The sequence below is a fragment of the Cibotium barometz genome, chromosome 44, assembly GCF_041138505.1.
Source record: "Cibotium barometz isolate CiBa-2024 chromosome 44, ASM4113850v1, whole genome shotgun sequence".
NCBI lineage: Eukaryota > Viridiplantae > Streptophyta > Polypodiopsida > Cyatheales > Cibotiaceae > Cibotium > Cibotium barometz.
In genome coordinates this window covers 40,474,041-40,494,251 of record NC_141089.1, presented here as the reverse complement: position 1 = coordinate 40,494,251, position 20,211 = coordinate 40,474,041, and the positions used below count along the sequence as shown (strand labels likewise).

Sequence of the window (20,211 nt, the reverse complement as noted above, 5' to 3'; positions counted from 1 at the left end):
TCTCTCAAAGGAATATACATGCAAAGCTAATTTGTTGGTCTTGGACATGGGTCCCATTGATATTACCCTGGGTTGCGATTGGCTATCCTCGCTTGGAACCTTTTCTATGAATGTGCAGCAAGGTTTCATAAGCTTTGTGCATGAGGATTGCAAGGTCACACTGTGGGAAAATGAAGTGCCAAAGCTTACATTGATAAATGCCATTCAACTCAACCGGAATCTCAAGAAAGAGGGCCTTTTATATGCATTACATCTTTGTGTTGAAGCTGAAAAGGAGGGCAAAATAGTGAATTATGAAGGCATGAAGAAGTTACTTGAGGAGTACCAAGATAAATTGAACATGCCTTAGTGCTTACCCAAGAGATAAATGGATCATGGAGTGGAGCTTGAACCGAATGCAAAACTGGTCAATAAGCCTCCATATTGACTTTCGAAGGTGGAAAGGGATGAGGTGGCAAAGCAAGTAAAGGAACTCATCGAGGTTGTTGATGATGGAACCAATTCAATTGTCATTCGCTTCACCCGTTCTTTTGGTGAAGAAGAAGGATGGATGTGTATTGACCTATAAGTATCTCAATAAGGTCACTATCAAGAATAGGTATCCAATACCTTGCATTGATGTCGATGAGCTCAATGGTGCAAGTGTGTTTACAAAGATTAATTTGAGATCGAGGTATCATCGAATTCGCATGAAGGAAGGTGATGAATACAAGACTACTTTTAGGACCGAGAGGGGACTCTTCCACTACTTGGTGATGCCATTTGGGTTGTGCAATGCACCCGCTACATTTCAAGTGTTGATGAATAATGTCTGCCTACACATAGTAGGAAGAAGTTAACATGATTTCAAAACAACAAGAGGCCTACACATAGTAGGGAGGAGTTAACATGATTTCCAATCAAATGGACAATTGTAAATATTCCTTAGTCAAAGATTTCCCAAACATCAACAAACATTTCCTGAGCCAAAAAGTGGGCATTGATTAAAAAACAATCAATTTACAATTTTGATGAAAATTATTGTACGTGCATTTTGTGAAACATACATAAATAAGGTCCCTTTTTTACAAGAAAGAGTACATTTTCAAATTTTCAAAATACATCCCATTGATATGGCAAAAATATACAATATTTCGCACCCCCAAACCAAAAAACCAAAAAAAAAAAACCCTCCAAAAAAACTTTAAAATTTTATCACAAACGGACACAAAATTTCTCTTGGTCTATCAGATTGCGCCCAAGGAGTATGAAAAGGTCTATACAATAAAGCGTAGACATTTATGCCTTATCTATAAGCTTAAGGCTTCTTGAAATACGTAAGGCAACGCATGCATTGCCTATGCTATGGTCTATTGCTATGTATATTATGTGTATACATGTATTTATGTATGGTTGCATAGTAATATATGGTGATATGAGGATTGAAATTTTAGTTCATAGAATAGTAAAGGGTTCCAACCAATCCTTGCAATCATAGGTAGCGGTTCATTTAAATAAATCTTTTTTTTTGCACTCCTAATGATCATTTCTAGAACATGATTAAGAAGTGTTGATGAGATGGTGAGGAGGTGACAAGTCTCTTCATTCCACTTAATCACAAGACTATATTTGCATATAAAAGAGGGTCCTAAGGTTGTTAATCTAGACAAAACCTAATTGAACCTTAGTATAATGCAAATCTAAGTATAGACCTTATAGGATTTTCTACTTTGCTCATTATTATCTGTCTTTACGAAGTTGCCCACAATGTAGACCCATTAGCAAAAGTGCAAGAGAAGAGAAGTAACCATTGCCACCATTTTTCTTTGCACAGTTTGAAAATTAAGGAAGAAACAGATTTGAAAATTAAGCAAGAAATTGGTTCAGCTAGAGGGCTTCGATCAATCCTTTTCATGGTTGGCACTTCAGAACCAACTTTTGCAAATGCCGAAAAGCTTCGGAATTGACTACCTTTCGAGAAATTCAACACTTCCTCGAGACTTTAAAGCTTCGGAATTGACTACCTTTCGAGAAATTCAACACTTCCTCGAGACTTTAACATTGATTTTGGAGTACATAATGGAAGTCAAACCATGGTGGTTGACTCCCAACGTCCCCAACGCCAACTCTCAATGAAAGTCAAACCATGATGGTTGACTCCCAACGTCAACTGATCTATACAACGAAAGTCAAACCATAATGATTGACTCCCAACGTCAACTGATCTATACATTCGAGAATGACCGCCTTTATATAATTTCGACACTTCTTGCACATGAAAGTCAAAAAAAAATTGAACCCTGGTATTAATAACGCACATGATAGTCAAAAAAAAAAATTGAACCCTGCACATGAAGGGTATATATATAGGTATTAATATGTTACTTCTTTAGATACATTGGCTTAAACAGATATTAATTTAAAAACTTATCAAAATGTTACAATTTAGAAACTTCTGCGTTTAAATAAGTACCAACAATAAATATTAATCAAACTTGATATTTAAGCTTAACACGATAATAAAGATTAATCATACTTGTTTAAACTTACTTGAAATCTTATTAAAATGGAGTTATTGGTTAGAATTGAGTCCTCGTAACTACACATTGCACAGTGATTAGTTTTTTTTTAAGACATTCTTTGATAGCTTATTGACAAAGCTAATGTAGCTTTACAACAAAACCATGGTGACCAAAAAAAACAAATTTCACAAGCAAAGGGATTATAACGAACAATTAGATAGTGGGTCAATGAATTAACAATTTGTTTCATGACATATTATGAGCCACTGGCAACAATTTTATTTCATTTGTGAATATTTAGGGAGAAACTTGAAAGGTAACCTTTATGTTGGCCTTCTCTTGAAGGGCAAAGAAGAAAATATGCCCTATACAATCAAGGAAAAATTTGAAAGAGACCTACTTGGAAAAATAAGCATTGGCTTCAAGTCTAATATTCTACACAATCTGACACTTTGAATTTGTTGCACTCTCATCTGACTATGTCTACGACACATGTAGAACATAGAAAGAACATATACCCTAGCAGATATATATTTGAAGGGCACACACAACCACATTTTAGAGAGAGAGAGAGAGAGAGAGAGATTTAAGTCAAAAGGTACAGCACACAAGCACGCACATCCTAACTGGAGGGGGGAAGAGAGAGAGAGAGAGAGAGAGAGAGAGAGACGTTAAAAACTATCCACTTGTAACGGCACGACCAAGCACCCTCCATCTCCACTTGCATCAGAATAAAAGGCCATGAGAGAAGCCCTTGTTGAATATCTTGATTAAGGTTGGAATCAAACTTATGTATTTGAGTTCACGAGTCTACATGCTCCAAAAAGAGTTCTCAATGTACACATCCTTGATATCTAGCTCGACATCCAGTAGCAGCTCACCTAATAAACCTTTGACTAAACTATTTGCTCAAACAGAAACTGTCATGACTATTCAGGTGTCCATCACCTTCACAATAGATGGCATGATTCCTGTAGCCGTTGGAAGCTCTGGCTACCACCAGACTGACACAATGACCAAGAAGATGATGCACAGAACCACCACCATGATCATCGTAACAAAAATAAAAATCGTACGAGAAACAACTGCCATAACCAATTCGTACACTTAAGCTATGCTGCGCAGCAAACAACGTAAAGTTTTGATTAGACTCTCTCTCTCTCTCTCTCTCTCTCTCTCTCTCACACACACACACACACACACACACACGCGCGCGCACGCACATCACAGGCACTTCGCAATTTTCATGACTATCAGAGGCTCCACATTGAGGCCGAGAGGAAACAGCACCCACTCGACAGAATTGAGAGCTGCAAAGAATGCAGGAAATGGGGTAAGCATGAGACTGAGGAGCATGCAGGAAACGAAGTATGACACTGAGGAGCACACCATCTGTTGATACGCACCATATTACCAAATCAGTTTCACTTATATAGTGCCCACTGCTGCTATAAATATATATACCTAGATGAATCCAAGAACATGCCCAAATTCACCTTTTAGAAACGTGCATGTTATATACTCATGGTAGTCAACCCACAAGACTATATAACTATCAACTCCATTATACATAGTATAGACTAGATACTACGACATCCCCACTACCGTTGTGAGGTGAAAACAAGGAAGAAAACACCATGCCTCTATAGCCCTTCACCTCCCAACTTTGGAAACAACAACACAACCGGGGCACCACCAGCCACCGGCTGGAACACTTTTCACACAGTTCACCACCCACCCACACCAGAAAGATAGCCAAAACAGAGGCACTAATAAGTAAACACCCAACAACACTTGTTCTTCCACCGTGTGCGTGACGAGGTAATCAAAGGCTGGCACAAAGTGCGCTGTGAGAGTGTAACCCGTGGACTACACCACCAAACACGTCAATCACGCCTTCTCCTGCAAATCAACACACACAGGATACCAACACAACAACATAACCAGACACATCACCAGTGTCTTTCATCTTTGATTCCCAATCAACACTTCATACAGCTTCTCCCGACACAGAAGCTTCATTCGCACAACCTTCTCACATACACGACCCTCACATCAACACAAGGATGCATACTCACCAAGCTGTCCCCATTAATCTTGGCTAATCCCTGTCACCTTTCCTCAGAAACACATCACCTTTGCCCTCAAGCTGCCCTGAGACACCAACCGCGGCTAATCAGCAAAACACCCCACACATGAGCCCTCTCTCCAAACTCTCCTCTTTGTAGCCTTTCACTGAGAACTGGCCGTAACCACCCTGTACATCTGCCTGTCGCCAGCCACACCTGAGACAGCTACTTTCCACCTGACTTCAGCATCCAGCCGGCGCCCTCTTGCGCTACCAGCTTCAAGCTTCCTTCTTGCGTTTGTGGCTGCGCCAACCACACCTTCTCCCAGCGACGTTCTCTCTCTACGTCGCCACACACTCTCCACGTTGCTAGCCACTGCCAGCTACTCCCTGTGCAATACCTTCCATCATCCGCTTCAAGCTTGTCGCCAACCTTTTCTCTGTTGCGCTGCAGACGGCGTGCTCAGAGGGCCATTCGCCAGACAGCTTCTCCCGCACGTCCAGCTCGCCACGCCAGCTACTCCTAGGCGACCACACACGAAACGACCCAGCTACGTCTCTTCACCAAGGCGGCTCTCCCCAGTAGAAGCCCCTTCTCTCTTTTCTTCACAAGGCCGCTATATCCCACTTGCTTGTCTCTTCGCCAACCTCTAGACTCTTCTTTCACGCTGGCCAGGGAGCTGGCAGTCGAAACAAACCTCCACGTCGACTTCTTCTAGCTGGCCACGTTGTGGGTATTTATTATTCTTTTTTTTTTTAAGAAAATGGCCACTATGCTATTCAGCATATTCCCTCCATCCTGCCATGCATACATCCACCCAAACCTTCCTTTCACACCATCTACAAGGCAACCTGGGCCCTTTCACTGATAATTGCCCTCCATGCTTCCACACGCCTTCAAATGCAATCTTCCAGTGCCCAATTATACTTGGGACGCGTACACAACCCAAGCTGCCGAACAACTGATATCATCTCCAGCGACCTCCAGTAGACCACGCTGTAAAAGCCCAAAATAAAAGCCATCCACCCTGTACATCTGCACACGCATTCCATAGCAAAGCCTTCACACATGCCATGCATCCATATGTACACAAGCCCAAAACACCTTTCAGAAAAACGCCTGACATACTTTGCCAACCCCCCCCCCCCCTCCCCCGGTCTGCTAGAGCATTCATGCTCAGCAGCAAAAAGATAAATTCCAATAGCTATCCACCAGGATCAAAAGGAAATATCGATGTATCTACCTTCCAATCCTTCAAGCATTTTCCTCTGTCAAATAACCATTGATATATCCTGTTATGGTCTTCCATTTTTAGCAACCCCCTGGGCTCTTCATATATGGCTTCATCAATATATACTGCATTTCCTTCTCCATACCAGCTCACATGGTCTTGTGATGGAAACAACCATTCTTCACCTCTACTCCCTTCTAACACATTTGATTCCCACTCATAATCATATATTGATTTAACAAACACCTGATCTTCAACTCCCACCTCATGATCATCCAATTTGCAACCTACATCATTGGCTTCCAGCTCTCCCTCTGGACAAACTGCCAGACCAAGACTATAGCCAAACCACTCATCCATATGCTGAGCATCAACATGTGGTGTGTCCACCATAAACCCATTTCCCTTCAGCCCATCAACATCAAACATAGCAACTTCATGCACTGTAGACTCATCATTATCACTTCCCTGTAGTTTCTCCAGCTTCAAGACCATTGGTGATCCTTCAAGATTCTCCACATCTTGCACAGGCATCCCTACCAAGTCTAAGCTCCCTAAACTCCCAGGCAAAGCATCTTGGTCCCCTCGACCAACAACAATAGCCTCACATGCATTCTCACTACTGACAACCGACTCATTCTCTTGGGCATGACAAGGAACACACACCTTATGATCAGCAACCGCACCTGCGAAATCTATCACGTCATCATCCAAAGTAGCATCCAACTCATCATCAGTCACACCATCACTCTCTTCCTGCACAACTGGTATGCAAGTAATCTTCTCTAAGGAAGCCAACTCCAACAGATCATCCAATGCATTATCAAGAATACAATCCAGCTCATCATCCAAAGAGCATTCCAAATCACTTTCCACAACAGCATCGACATACGATTGCAAGGATATCTCTTCCTCTACACAATTTGACACCTCCATCTCTTCATTCGGCATAATAACGTCTTCGTCGACAACCCCGCTTTCCAAAAACGATGGCTTCTCTTCAAGACCTGTCAAGCACTCCTTTTGCTTTGGCTTTTTAACATGTATGGAATCCTCATTCGAACACCCTTTCAACCATGAAAAGAACCCTGACGGCTTATCAAGCATACATCTATTCACCTGCTTTGGCCTTAAAGGCATTCCTTCCAGCAAAAAACATTTGGCATCCTTTCCAGCATTAAAGAGATCCTCATGCACACCCTCTGAATGCATACCAAGCTCTGCCATCTTCTTCATCTTCCACTCCTTGTCCCTTGCAATCTGCACAACATCCTCAAACGTTTTGGGTTTCTTCCCTTCGACCTTGAGCTTCAACACAGGAAGCAAACCACTCATAAACAATCCTTTCTTCACAAACATCAGGGGAGCCTCACTCCGCAAAGAAAAGCACCATCGATCCCACAACCCTGTGAACACATGCAAAAAATCATCCACGTTTTGTCCTTGTCCCTGTCGCAAATCATTGAGTTCCTTCCATAGCACACTCGAGTCTTCAACTCGCTAGAACCGCTCCAAAAGAGCCTCTGTCAACCTGTCTACTGTCAAAACACTAGGTGGTACAGCCTTAGCTTCCTTTGCTTCAAAACTTTTGAGCCAATCTCTAGCATCACTCTTCAAAAAGATCCTCAAAAGTTTTCAACACCTGCTCTTCATTATCAACAAGGTTGCTAATGCACGCAACCTCGAACCTCTCAAGAAAATCCGGTACATCTTCATTAGGACCACCAAAAAAATACGACATCATTTTGAAAACCAACACAACACTGCAAGAAAAAGTAGCTAGCGAGTCGTGCTCCTATGGGGCATACAACCTCTGGAGGTGGCTTCAAGCAGAACTACTCCTTGCTAATCGACACCCTCAAAAAACTGAGCTCTCCTCAGTGGGGACACCAGAAAGAATGTGAGGTGAAAACAAGGAAGAAAACACCATGCCTCTATAGCCCTTCACCTCCCAACTTTGGAAACAACAACACAACGGGGGCACCACCAGCCACCGGCTGGAACACTTTTCACACAGTTCACCACCCACCCACACCAGAAAGATAGCCAAAACAGAGGCACTAATAAGTAAACACCCAACAACACTTACTCTTCCACCGTGTGCGTGACGAGGTAATCAAAGGCTGGCACAAAGTGCGCTGTGAGAGTGTAACCCGTGGACTACACCACCAAACACGTCAATCACGCCTTCTCCTGCAAATCAACACACACAGGATACCAACACAACAACATAACCAGACACATCACCAGTGTCTTTCATCTTTGATTCCCAATCAACACTTCATACAACTTCTCTCAACACAGAAGCTTCATTCACACAACCTTCTCACATACACGACCCTCACATCAACACAAGGATGCATACTCACCAAGCTGTCCCCATTAATCTTGGCTAATCCCTGTCACCTTTCCTGAGAAACACATCACCTTTGCTCTCAAGCTGCCCTGAGACACCAACCGCGGCTAATCAGCAAAACACCCCACACATGAGCCCTCTCTCCAAACTCTCCTCTTTGTAGCCTTTCACTGAGAACTGGCCCTAACCACCCTGTACATCTGCCTGTCGCCAGCCACACCTGAGACGGCTACTTTCCACCTAACTTCAACATCCAGCCGACGCTTCTACAGCCGGCGCCCTCTTGCGCTACCAGCTTCAAGCTTCCTTCTTGCGTTTGTGGCTGCGCCAACCACACCTTCTCCCAGCGACGTCCTCTCTCTACGTCGCCACACACTCTCCACGTTGCTAGCCACTGCCGGTTACTCCCTGTGCAATACCTTCCATCATCCGCTTCAAGCTTGTCGCCAACCTTTTCTCTGCTGCGCTGCAGACGGCGTGCTCAGAGGGCCCTTCGCCAGACAGCTTCTCCCGCACGTCCAGCTCGCCACGCCAGCTACTCCTAGGCGACCACACACGAAACGATCCAGCTACGTCTCTTCACCAAGGCGGCTCTCCCCAGTAGAAGCCCCTTCTCTCTTTTCTTCACAAGGCGGCTATATCCCACTTGCTTGTCTCTTCGCCAACCTCTAGACTCTTCTTTCACGCTAGCCAGGGAGCTGGCACTCGAAACAAACCTCCACGTCGACTTCTTCTAGCTGGCCACGTTGTGGGTATTTATTATTCTTTTTTTTTTTTTAGAAAATGGCCACTATGCTATTCAGCATATTCCCTCCATCCTGCCATGCATACATCCACCCAAACCTTCCTTTTCACACCATCTACAAGGCAACCTGGCCCCTTTCACTGATAATTGCCCTCCGTGCTTCCACACGCCTTCAAATGCAATCTTCCAGTGCCCAATTATACTTGGGACGCGTACACAACCCAAGCTGCCGAACAGCTGATATCATCTCCAGCGACCTCCAGTAGACCACGCTTCTGACAAACCTGTAAAAGCCCAAAATAAAAGCCATCCATGTACATCTGCACACGCATTCCATAGCAAAGCCTTCACACATGCCATGCATCCATATGTACACAAGCCCAAAACACCTTTCAGAAAAACACCTGACAACGTCATGAGTGCCCAATAGTGGATGTAAAACTCTATATTATCCTATCCATCATACGATTAAACGTGGCAGGAGCATTGGTGAGACCAAAAGGCATTACCAAAAATTCATATAGTCCAAAGGCTGTCCTGAATGCAGTTTTATGGACATCTTGTGGAACCACTCTTATTTGGTGACAACCACTCTTCAAATCACTCTTCAAATCAAGTCGGCTGAAACAAGCGGAACCATCAAGCTTATCCAAAATATCATCAATACACGGAATTGGGAATCTGTTCTTGATGGTAAGCTTGTTCAAAGCTCTATAGTCCACGCACATGCGGAATGAACCGTCCTTCTTTTGAACAAGAAGCACAGGAGAGCAATAAGATGAGGAACTGGGCTAAACCAAACCTTTATCTAAAAGCTCATTTACCTGCTTCATGATCTTTTCTTGTTGTGCAGCACTCACTCGATATGCGGGTTTGTTGGGTGGAGAACTACCTGGCACAAGATCTATGCGGTGATCTTCGGGCCTTTGGGGAGGTAATTCACCTGGCAATGTATCAGCAAAACAGTCGTTGAATGCATAAAGAAAATTCAGCCTATCATTAGACATAGCATCCACAGTTTGATGATTTGGCACAAGGCTATCACGAACAAAAACCAAGTACGCAGAAAGACTCTTTTTGATTGCTTTATTAATTTGGATGTGTGATACAAGTGGGATGGAATCTCCTTCTTTCCAAGCATCAATAAAATGCATGCAGCCTTTATGCATAAAAGAAATCATATTGGACTTGTAGTCTTTGCGGGGCTCAAGCCTATGGTGCCAGGGCTTGCCCAACAATACATCACATCCATTTAGTGGAGCAACTAGGAAATGTTCATTATCAAGGTAGCCCTGGATATGGATGCGCAACTTCCCTATCAATGGGGTAACCTGCACCTCTTTACCAATAAATGCAGCTTCGGCTTCAATCTGAGGTCTCGTGTTCTCAACCTCAATACCCAATGCAGCTGCCGTTTGCATAGAGATGAAGTTATCGGTTGCACAGTCATCAAACATGAATAATGCGGGCTGATCCTTGATTTGCCCCCAAGCTTTGCATACCATTCGCTCTTTTGCATCATGACTTGTATTTCCTTGCACATCAGGAACTGCATGTACATTAGCCTTGGTCTGCTTGTCCTCGTGCTTTGGTTTACGATCTGGGCATTGTCGAAACATGTGGTCTTTGCTACCACAAGAAAAGCATTTTCCATCCTTGGCATATTGCTCTCTTTGCTCTGGGGTTAAGCCGAATTTGTTCTTCCTTCGGCCCTGATCTTTAGATGTGGTATTTTCAGCTTTACCACCCTTGTGGGTCTCCCGGAAGTTCTTTTTAGGTGGATGTCCACCCTTTTGCAGATTTGGGACAGCCTTGTCTTTCCCCTTTGAACCTCCTTGATCCTGCTTAATTTTGAGCACCAATTGCTCCGTAGCAAGAGCAGAAGCTGTGAGCTGTTGCAAAGTATGTTTCGGGTGCAATTCAATGCCCGAACGATATGCTGGTTGCAGTCCAGAGCGAAACTTCCTCTTTCTTTCATCCTCAGTGATTTGCATAAAGGGAGTTACTTCCAGCAACACTTTCCAGAACTTGTTGACATACTGTTGCACGCTTTCATTATCTCTTTGCTCCAACTGTCCCACTTTTGGGTGAGAGTTTACTCGCATTTGGTGGCAAAAACTGAGCATAGAATCTGTCTTTAAATTCCTTCCAGGTGCAAATGGGATCCTTGGTGATCTTTTCAGTGATCCACCAATGAGCAACGGTTCCTTTCAAAAACATGCTAGCATGGCGTACTTTTGACTTCTCAGTGAAGGCCTCATCACTAAAAGCAATGTCGAACTGTGCCACAAATGCTAACACTTCATGCTCTCCATGAAAAACATCAAACTTGACAGATTTATCATCTGCTTTAAATTCCTTGAGCTTTCTGGCATGAGGCTCATGGTCTTCTCTTTTTCTTTTCCCCTTATCCAACGAGGCAGCCCTATCTGCATGGGCTCCATGGGCCGTCATAGAAGTTTCATGAGGCACGTGGCATGTGCTCCATGAACTTGAAACTCTGATGCATGTGACTTACCTGCATATGGCATTGTCTCTCCATGAGACAGCTCAGAAGGCAAAATTCTTCTAGAAGCAGACATGTCACCCTTACCATGGGATACATGTCTTGCATGCATGTGACTTTTATGCTCTCCATGAGCACTAGCATACATATATCTGTCATGCTTTGTGCCTTGTGGAGAAGATGCATGTCGAGAGGTGACTGTCACCTCTTCCTTTTGCATAAAAGACTTCAGCCTTTGAGATGCGGGATCTCCATGCTTCAAGCGAGGTGGATTTCTGAATTTCAGCTCTCCGTCGTCCCCCTCTTTGATATCACCTTTGCGGAGGAGGTAGGCAAGTGCTAACTCCCTTGGATTCTTGCCCACTTCCCGTGCCACGGACTCAGAAGTTACATCTACCATTGCATCAACTTTCCTAGCTTCAATGGCACTTTGCACATGGGGATCTTCATGCAAAAATTTTAACTCTTGCTCTTGTGCCTACAAAAGTTTTCTCATATGTTCCATTTCAGCCCTCATTGCATTAGGCTCTTGTTCAAACATGACTGTCTTTCCTGAAGACAGTTGACCCTTTGATTCACTATCATTAACCCTTTCAAGGGGCTTGTGCCTTCCTCGCAGAGCGTCAGAACCACGAGAGGCACTAGATGGACCCCTCGAATTAGGCACTTCCAAAGGGTTGCCTTGGCTGTCCATTGTGTTTAAGTGTGCTAAAAGCGGGGTGTCCAGTACACAGGTTCGTTTCCCCACCAGGAAGAGGGAAACAACCGTGCTCTGATACCAATGAAACCGATCCCGTCAAGTGGGAAAGACTCCGTTGGACACCCACACGCGTAATAGCACAACTTAATACCACAATTTGAAATGGACAACTTAATAACAACTTGAAATTGAAATGAAATGAAATGAGATAGATGGACACCAGCAGTGGGGCCGGAACGGGCCGACCCCCCCCTCAATATATGATATATTTATTGGGAGTATTTAACAAATACAATGCTCCATGGGTTCCAAGAACCAGATGATGTCCATGTACAAGATGAATACAGTACCAAACAAAAAGCTCGAAGTAGATATTCGAAGTAGAACGACCACTAGCGTGGTTCAATCTCTACGGTCCTGTGCTTTCACTGGACTCCGCGGAGAGCGTTCCAAGACCACGCACAAACAGGCGCTCTCGTACTAACGCCTGGCTCTCCCAATCTCAGCACCTTTGGACCGTGGTTCTCCAAAGAGCTTCGACTACCCGCCACCAAACAGGTGTTGCCGTGGAGAGAATCCTTTATCACATTTATCACAAAGTGCCTTACTTAAATCTGAAAATTCACGTACTTGTGGATGACGAATGGAAGGCCAAAATTCATGGTGTCAGTACGCAGTTACTTGAGAGAAACACCATGATGCAGCAGCATGTCGAGAGGAGTAGTTGCCTGAAGAAAGGTATGGCCTCCTGGCTACAGAGGCACAACTACCAACAGGAGGTACAGCAGCTACGCATGGAAAGTTCAGTCGCCAGAGGGAGAAGAAGCAAGAGCTGTTTTTGTACAGGGTACAGCCATCGCCTAGAGGAGAGCAGGTGGTGTAGGTGCCTGTGGTAAACAAATGTAGCCTGTATGTACTATGAACAAAGGTGAAACAGCCGCTTGCAGGGCAGAAGGAGCAGCCGCCTCTGTTCCTCTGTGTTGCTGTAGTCGCCTGGTTGCAGTACACAGCCGCCTGGCTGTAGCCTGAAGAAAAGATGGCGTGGAGGAGCAGCCGACTGTAGAAGAGCAAAAACGTAGCCTTCAGGTGGTGGCAGCCGTTGTGCAGGGGAGTGAGACGCCTGGTTGCAGCCTGTTTTGGCCGCCTGCAAAGGATCACGCAGCCTGCTGAGAAACAGGTGCAGACGCCTGCTGCAAGTACATTCGCCAGTACGGGAAGTAGAGCAGCCGCTGTGCAGGGGAGGAGACTCCCGGTTGCAGCCTGTTTTGGCCGCCTGCTGCAGAGGTGATGGAGATGGCGTTGCTTGAGAGCATGCACCGAAGAGGGTCGCCGGCTGTTTTTCTCTTACGTAAGATGGTGGAAGCGAATCGCCGGGTGAGTCTACGATGGAGGTGAAGGCTTTTTTATAAAAATTAAAGTGGAGTTAAACCATATTGTTGGCTGGCTCCCCACGATTGCATGTGGGCGGCCAGTTCCATGGGGGTGTGGGTACGTGACCATGCACCCACCCCCACACACACATAAGTCTAGTGTGGCTCCCCACCTTGGCCCCTAAGTGGGTGCCCAAAGGGGGTGCCCACTTTAAGTGTATGTGAACATACAACCTTATAAATCAAAAGGTTAGAGATTAAAGTATTAAACTAACATGTTCAATATACTTACCACCTGTTCACATGCAACAAAACTCGTCAGAAGACAGAGCAGACTTCATGACTCACTGGCAGGCGTCCCCGCTCAGTAAGTGACACGTCAAGCAAGCAAACACAAAAATACAAGTCATGCGAAAACAGTTTCAAACATGCAGAACATGAGTGCATGTGCAAATAGTATCATGGACATATCTCCCGTTCATGGAACAAGTACAAAATATGTGTCGGCACAAAAATAGCACGACGTAAAACATAAAAACCTGGTCTTCCTATGGAGTGACAGTCCCATAGGTAAGACAGTTCCAGGCACGAGCCTCCCTATGGAGTGACAGTCCCATAGGTAAGACATGGCACAAATACTAGCTCTTCCATGGCGTGACAATCAAATGGGTCGAACACAGTCCAGGTCATACACGGGTGGCACCAGTCTGGCTCCCGTCCATGTCAGCAAAATACTGGCCTCTTCACATGAGACATTGGCATGGCCTCAAGTGAACGAGACACAAAAATTGGAGATGGACGAAATGGTCGGCCAATTGGTGACATCATCCCCGACATCTCTACTTCTTCCCCGGCTTCCTCTCCCTCCGGTTGGGTGTTTCCAGTGAGTTTTGGTGGACTGTTTTGCTCCTGTCCAGCCTCTTTCTCTCTCAGATTTGAGACGGGGCTGATTGGTCCTCATGCCTCGCTTCGTTGGAAAGTGCTCAAGAGATATCTTGGAGTGTTGAGATTTGTATACTTTGTTGTTGTGGATATGACTCCCCATTGTCAAACAAGGATGACAAGTTGGACAGAACCAACCATTCCCATTGGAAGTTGAATATGTGCAATGAGAAGAAGCCAGAGCGTTCTCAAAACTCGAGGAGGTGGACCCAGGTTCAAGAGGATGAATTCCTTGCGGAATTACAAGTCTAGGAGATTCGAAAGCGCATTCAGTGCTTGTGCGGACCATTACAAAGGAGTTCTCACTGTCCGTGCAAACTCTTACTAGTGCTCAACTATGGTCCCAAGTTGGAAGATCTCTTTGCTCGAGGTTCGTCGATGCGAGCAGTTACTTTACAAGGGCAACTCTATGGTATGTTACTTCTTGATTGCAATTCTGTGCACTCGTTCCTCATGAAGGCCAAAGTTATCCATGACCAATTATTGGACAAATGGGTGTTGCTTTGACCTTTGCTCAGCTGGTTGCACTTATCCTCACCAAGCCTCCCCCAGAGTATGATGTGGTTTCTCGAGATTAGACACTCTCTCTCTCTCTCTCTCTCTCTCTCTCTCTCTCTCTCTCTTTTCGTGAAATGGTGTTTTATATTATATGTAAAAAAGTACATCAGCCACTTGGCTCACACAGAACCTATGGCCCAAAAAACCCCCCCCATAAAAGATCCTCTAAAGGATTATGACCATGCAAACCTGTACACTAATAAGAAAGCCTCCTAACCAAATAAGCATCCCAGATAAAAGCATCAAAGATGAGCCAGCCGAGCCGCCGTAGACCATAACGAAATAACATCTGCATCCAGTAGCTGAGCTGAGAGAAGAGAAGAAAACTGCCAAAGCAGCAAACCGCGGATACGTAGAATGTGCCCATGTATTCCAGACAAGGAATCAAAGATGAACCCATTCCGTGTAGTCCAAATATGCCAAAGTCCTGTCCATCTAAGGAAATGGAATATCACAAGGTGACTGTCTGAAGTAATGACTTGAGGACAAATCCCAAATATCCACTGATGAGCCGAAATAGCAGACCTCTCTACTGCCTCCCAAACGTGAGAGACAAAAGACCAAATCTGACGGGCCACTGGACAACTCATGAACAGATGCATGACTGTTTCAGTGCATGTCGTGCAGAAGAAGCAAGAGGCCAATGTAATTTTACGACGGCTGAGCTGATCCCGTGTAGGTAACCCTGCCACCAACATCCTCCAAATGAAAACCTTACCTTGGTAAGGGAGTTTAGACTGCCAACCACGCATAAGAGTTTTCTGCCACCATGATTTAGACTTGTGCAATCCCCACACCTTATTGGCCTTGGCTGAAACCCAATCTTTCTCTGATACGAGCTTATGATACACCTGGTTAGCAGAAAGTGATATCAAGTCACCAGATTTACATAGTGCCCAATCAAGCCAAGGCTGATCTGCAGATGGCTGAGGCAATGGAGTAAAAGACTCAACTGCATGCATGATGTCAACCCATAGTGGCTGAAATGTCCGAGGAACCCTAAAATGCTGCCGAATACGACGAAACGAATATGGCCTGTTACGACCAGGTATCACAGCATCTCGGATTCTAACCAAGCCTAACCTGACCATGCGGTTGAGTCATATGCGTGAAGCATCTCTGTCTGGCCAAACAATGACACGCGACTCCACAAATGTTTCGAATTGCAAAGAGTTCAAAAGTAGTCTTTCATGACCAGGATCCCACCGAGCCAATAGTAGAACTTCATGCCAAGAAAGGAGAATATGCGATAAAATGTGAGATGAGCGAATACGGACAGGATGAGCTGCATTCACAATGTCCCACCATGAAGCCTGCACACGTGTCCGTCCATGTGACAATCCCTCCAACTCAATCAAGTCACGAGCCATGAATACCCAAGGCTGCTCCTGCAAACACATATCCTGAAAAAGCGCCCACCTACGTGCCACCATATGCAAGCGCCGACATCCAGTAAAGCAGCCCCACCCATTCTTTTGGGCGTCGTAATGTGATTCCAAGCTATCCATGTTTAACCCATAATATTTCCTTGTCTCTTCCACAGCATAAACCGAATGGGAGCAACCAAACGGAGAAGAGATTTGTGCATCCAAGGTAGCAAAGGCAAAAAATAGGAAATCATGCTAAGCATAATAACCTGAGCTACCTTAACCCTCACATGCATAGGCCACCCTTGAGCTTTCCAATACATAAATTTATCCGAGATCCGAGCAGAAATCCAAGCAAGAAGCGCTTGGGGGTCCACATCCACACCCACCGGATACCCAAGATGACGAACAATGTCTCCTGTATGCACCACACGGCCTTGCCACCCTAATGCTTCAAGATCAAATTCCGTGCATACAATGAGAGCTGATTTTGTTGAATTTATTTTCAACCCAGAAACCAATGCAAAATTATTCCAAGCTTCCATTGCTCGAATTATATTGGCTTTTTCGGCCCTGAGAAACATAAAAGTGTCATCCGCAAGGGCTTGAGTAACCAATTGCTTGCCATGAGGGAGATGCAAACCAACCACTTCACCATGCGATGCCATAGCATCTAGGCGAGATAACATAGGATGAGTGGCAATGGCAAAGAAAAGAGGGCTAAGAGGACAGCCCTGCCGGAGAGAACGGGTGAGAGAAATACCATCCGAAAGTCCTCCATTGAGCATAATCCGCGTGATAGAGCCAGAGCCAAGTAAATGCACCAAATTAGCCATTTTGGGACCAAAGCCCATGGCTGTCATTAACTGAGAAAGGAAAGACCAGCTGACATGATCAAAAGCTTTTTCAAGATCCAACTGCACCATCACAATCTCTTGCTTCTTTGCCTTGGCATAATCCACTCCAATTTGAACATTAAGAATATTATGCAAAATATTCCTGCCATGCACAAATCCATATTGATATGGATGAATAAGAGTAGGAAGCACCTTCTGCAAGCGATTGGCAAAAATCTTTGTAAAGATTTTATACATGATACCCATAAGTGAGATTGGGCGCCATTGAGCCAAAGAAGTAGGCGAAGGGACTTTGGGCAACAAACGAAGTATGCCCAACTTCCAATCGGCATGCATATATCCCTCATCCCAAACTCTTTGACAAATAAGTGTCAAAGACTCTGCAAGCTGATCAACATATTTTCAGAAAAACTCATTTGTCAAACCATCCCAACCAGGGCTCTTTCCCATGGGAAGTTTGGAGAGAACAGCTTCCACGTCCCCTTGAGTAACAGGAGCATCAAGCTGCACCGCCACATCAGGGTCAACTTGATATCGTACTTCAGCAAACCATGACTCCCTTGCAGCCAGGACAGTCGGCGAGACATCCTCTCGAGGGGCAAGCAAATCTTCATAAAACCTGATGCAATGCTGAATAACCTCAGAAGGTTGAGTAACAAGGTTGCCTTGGGCATCCCTCAGCCTAACAATATTCTCACGCATATGTTTTTGATGCAACTTATCATAGAAGCGATGAGATTGACAGTTAGCATCCCGCAAAGCATCAAGACGTGCAAGTAGTTTAAAGCGAACATATTGTGCTTCCTGCACCCTAGATAGCTCCTTTTTCAGCCATTCTATGGCATCCACAACTTCAGCATCCATAGAGTCAGTAAACATGAACGCCTGCAAGCCCTTTAAAAGCGACTCAAGAAGAGCCACATGCTGTTTTTGTATAGAGGCATTAGCAAGACCATAATGCCGCGCCAATTTCCGAGTGTTGGTAAGGAACACTGGCCAAGCATGATAATCAGCCATGGACACTCTTGTGGAGAAATGTCATATCAACTGACGCATATAAATATCAAAAACTTCATGCTCCAAAAAGATGTGATTTAAGCGCAAAGGCAAGCGTCCCAACAAGCCTTTATATGCATCCACAGGATGATAGACCATTTCAAATACAAGCGGCCAATGATCCGACAAAACCTGTTGCTGATCAACCATCATAGTAAGAACCTCTGGCAAAAAGAGATCTTGATGTAAAATATACATCCTATCCAATCTAGCATAAGTGCCCCGAAACTGTTGTGAGGCATAAGTGTAACCCCTTTCATCTGGATGCAACCAAGACCACATGTCTTGTTTTAGCGACCTTGCTGCAAAAGCTTCCCACGCCATTCTCTCCGGGCCATCCATTACAGAATGAGGCGACGTGGCTTGCTCCTCGGAGACACACATATTAAAGTCTCCCATCACAAAGCCAGGATGAGAGATTGAAAGAGCACACAAGTCATTCCACAACAAACGGCGTGCACGAGCATTATTTGGAGCATACACCCCTAATAACCATAAAGGCGTATCATCCCAAACAACCTGTATCACTAGAAATCTTCCATGAACATCTTGAATCACAAGAGAAGGCTGAAACTGTGAACGAACAGCAAACATAACACCTGACTGCGAAGCAGGATGTCCGCTGTAGAAAACATGAAACCCCTTATATACATAGGCTTTGCCAGCCAACTTATGCTGCTTATGTTCAACTGCACACAAAACATCCCAACCATGATAAAAAGTTGTACGCCAAAGCCTGAACTGCTTTTGGCGCGAAGAAATACCCTTTACATTCCATTGTACAATTTTCATAAGCCTTCCAAGAAAAGGAATCAACAAGGCCATGTACTAGGCTGTCATGGCCCTGTGAAAATGGAGCAGGACAAGTGTGGGCATGGTGGTTGCAGAGTCAGAATATTTTATGATTCACATGGGGGGTGCCCGGACAGAGTTTAAGATGTGTGGACATCCCTAGGTGTGAAGGGGGGAACTAGAAACATTAAGTTTTAATGTTTATTGGAGTTTGCCCCTAGGCCTTAGTGGCCCTAGGAACTTATTAAAGTTTGGGGCCCTAGGGATTAATTTGGGGAGGAGTTTTCTCTCTCTTCTCTCTCTCTCTTCCCTTTTTGGGAGTCGTGGAGTAAAAGTGAAGAAGCCTTCATGCGCATGAGGAGAAGCGTGGAAAAGCTCAAGAGGAGGAAGGCGGCTGCTGTTTTTCTGTGTGCTGCTGCTGATTTTCTGAGTGTAGATCAGCCGTACAGCACTGTACGGCCAGATCTGTGTAAGCACTCTCTTTCTCTCTCTGGTACAGGCGGCGGGTCTTCTTCTCTCTGCTGGATTCTCTGCGCACAGGGTCTGGACAGACTGTACCAGCAGGTACAACAGCCAGTACAGCACTGTACGGCTGCCGTACAGTGTACGGACAGCCAGGTACAGCAAGTACTGTTGCTGCAGGCTGCTGCAGGTGGTGCAAACAGGTGCTGGACAGACTGTTTACTCTGATTCAGGCAGGTACAAGAGTGGACAGCCGACAGTTTGTGCAAGTACAACTCCTGGCACGTATCCCGAGGCGGTACAGACGGGTACTGTGCTGATTTTCAGATCTGTATTTTTCAAGGACAGCATAGGAGTGAGCATCAGGAGGAGGATACAGGCAAGTGCAAGCACGCGTGTGAAGCAGGATTGTGGATACAAGTGCCTCCAAGCACAGATTGGTGCTGTTGCTTCCTCCAGTGTTGTTTCACGAGCTGAACTTGGTAGGCTCTGTTTCTGTTCATCTATCTCTCTTTCTATTGCTTGATGTCTGTTGCAGATATGTGTTATCTGGCCCTTGTGAGAGGAGGGGTATGGCAGATTGACAAGGGATTAAGACAAAGATTGGACAGCACATGTATGTTTGAGCTGAGAAGATGTATCATGCACTTGAGTTATGCCAGATGTATGCCCATGGCTGGCCTGCTTAGTGATCTTGGC

At 44.9% G+C, this 20,211-nt stretch overlaps 1 protein-coding gene across 2 annotated transcripts in view; it reads right to left on the bottom strand.

Moving 5' to 3' along the window:
* Positions 1-3,255: 3,255 nt before the first annotated feature.
* The window catches only part of LOC147613285 (uncharacterized), a 57,048-nt gene continuing 40,092 nt past the window's right edge, over positions 3,256-20,211 (bottom strand). For both annotated transcript variants that reach the window (XR_015263392.1, XM_086782566.1), the window contains one exon: positions 3,256-3,618. The gene's annotated coding sequence lies outside the window, so the exon portion shown is untranslated. The remainder of the gene's footprint in view (positions 3,619-20,211) is intronic.